The sequence below is a fragment of the Alexandromys fortis genome, unplaced genomic scaffold, assembly GCF_014885135.2.
Source record: "Alexandromys fortis isolate MF-2015 unplaced genomic scaffold, M_Fortis_MF-2015_v1.1 scaffold_464, whole genome shotgun sequence".
Taxonomy (NCBI): Eukaryota; Metazoa; Chordata; class Mammalia; order Rodentia; family Cricetidae; genus Alexandromys; species Alexandromys fortis.
Window position 1 is genome coordinate 134,331 of NW_026068366.1, and position 2,694 is coordinate 137,024.

The following is a 2,694-nucleotide window of genomic DNA, read 5'->3' on the forward strand; positions in this document are numbered from 1 at the left end:
TCTCTGATTTTATTAATTTAGATATCTTTCTTTTCCTCTAGGTCAGTTTACATGCTGTTGTGCATCTGTTTATTCAAAGAACAAACTCATTGATTACTTTAACATATTCCTATTTTAATTCCCATATCATTAATTTCTGCATTAATGTTTATCGCCTCCTACCATTGATGGCCTCTTGTTTGATTTGATTACCCCATTAGATATTGAGTCTCATCATTAAGTGCTTATTTGAGATCTCTGAATTTGGTCATTTACTTGAGGTCTTTCTGGTTTTTAATGTAGCCTTTCAAAGCCATAAACTTTCCTCTCAGTATCACATAGCTGCCACCCAAAGATTCAGGGAAGTTGTGCTCTCATTTTCATTTGATTCTAGGGATTGGTTGTTTTTCTCTTTGACTTCTTCAGTAAATGAATGGTAATTCAAGAGGCTACTGTGAAATGTCCAATTAATTATTTAGTTCTTATAGTTTCTTTCTGTGATTCTAGTTTCATTTAGATTCTTTTATTTGATTTAAGACTTACATTGTGGTTTAAAATGAAATCTGTGTTTTTTATAGAAGGTTGATGGGATGCTATGAAAGATATATAATATACATGTATACATGATAGATAGATAGATAGATAGATAGATAGATAGATAGATAGATAGATAAATGGGATTTAGTTTAGATGTCATGGTGGTCATTCATTTCTCCTTCAGTATGGCTTAAAATGTCCCTGGTAGTTTTTAGTTTGAATCTAAGGAAGAGAGCAGTGTGCTGAAATTCCCCTCTGCTATTTTATCAAAATAAATCTGAACTTCTATATCCATTCTAACTATGAGGTCCCCTTTTTCTTTACAGTTCACTGGTCACTGGCCCAAAATGACAAAAGGGCTGAAGTATTGACTTGAAACTTTGGCTTGTCTGTGAACACAACAGAAATAGTCTTATGGGTGGTAGTTTCTGGGAGTCCTCTTTGGCTTACAGGGAGGGGAAATGTAAAGGATGGGAGCAGCGGCTGACTCATCACATAATTTGCACTGTACAGCACAATCCTATCATAAAGCACCTAGTACAAGTCTTAGTTATCATAGGTGGGAGAACAGTCCTATCAAAAGGTCCAAGCACTATATCAAATAACCTTGGGCAACACAGGGAAATCTTTTGCAGAGATCTGTTTTAATGTTCATACTAGAGATAGATCAGGCATTTGGGACAAGAGACAGTTCCAAATAAGGTCAGGCAGAGAACAGGGTGCCCTCCACTAGGGAGGTAGTTGGGGTGGAGGGACTCCTCCATTTGCCAAGCTCACAGAGTACTGCCAGGCTATGGATGACTGAAAGCTTCAACCAGGAGGGCCTCCCAATATCTATCCACATTTGTTATATAAAACTTGAGCACCAAAGTTTGATGTGTATGCATTTGGAATTGTTACTAGTGAATTGTTTACATTATGACTGGTTTTATCTGTTTGATTCAGATTTGTTCATATTCTAATGTAGCAGATATCAACAGAGCTATGCCAGCTTGGTTTTGGGCTCCCATTCCCTTGCTAGACTTGGTTTCATCTTTTGATTCTTAGCATATGTGTATTTTTACCAGTTAGATGTGTTTCCTGGGGAAAACAGATAGTTGGTTATAGTTTTTAACCTAGCTCAGCAATTGTGTATCATTTTTGCTGAATTGTGGTCACATATGATTATTAATAGATGCTTATTAATTTCTATCCATTTGTTGCAGTTTCTTGCTGTGTTATATTTTTGTTTGTTTATTTTCCTTTGCCCCTACTCCTCAAATGTATTGGAGTTTCTGACTTGCAGCTTTGGAATACTCATATCTTTTTCCTGGTAATCATTATTCATCTACTCTTCTCTTTCCACTAACATTTTGTCTGTGCTCGCATGATTGAAATGATCTTTTCTTTTTGTGTGCATAGTATTTTGATAGTGTATGTGTATGAAGGTATATGTGGGATTGGGTGTGTGTAACTATGAGAGACAGATATAAAAGCAGACGGTAGGAAGAAGAAGAAAATACAGCAGGAAAGGTAATGAGAAATGAGGAAGATTAGCACATATGGTCAAATATATGATATACTGGAAAAATTGCTCTTAAGAAAATTGTTTATAATGAATTTAGATTAATGCATGGATCTAAAGTACATGGGAAGTAGAAAAAAACAAGACCTTCTGAGTAAATTTGGATCATGGGAATTTGGGGTCAGGATTGAAGGGTAGGGAAGAGGCAGAGATGGAAGCAGAGAAAAATGTAGAGATCAATAAAAGTCAATTAAAAAAGATTCTCATGGTCAGCATAAGGGTTCACATTCCAAAGACACTTTACACCAATCCTGATGTCAAACCTGTTTTATCCCCAGAACTCGAATGAAAAAAATGACAAACAAGGCCAAGTTGTTCTCTAATCTTCACAAATAGGCCATGTCATGTCCACCTAGAAATATGCACACACTTGAACACAACACACAAATGCACACTCACATTGACACAGAAAAACTTAATCAACTAAAGTTTAGTAAAAAACGAAAAGAAAAAAAAAGAAGAAATAGACACCAGTAAGGAAGTAAGAAACTACTCTAGAATCTGGATAAGTAGGAAAAATACTTTCCCACAGCTTTTTAAAAAATAATATATCCAGTTTGTAATCAGCACGTCAGCCCACAGAATCTTATGATGGGCACCAGAACTCCTGCCCT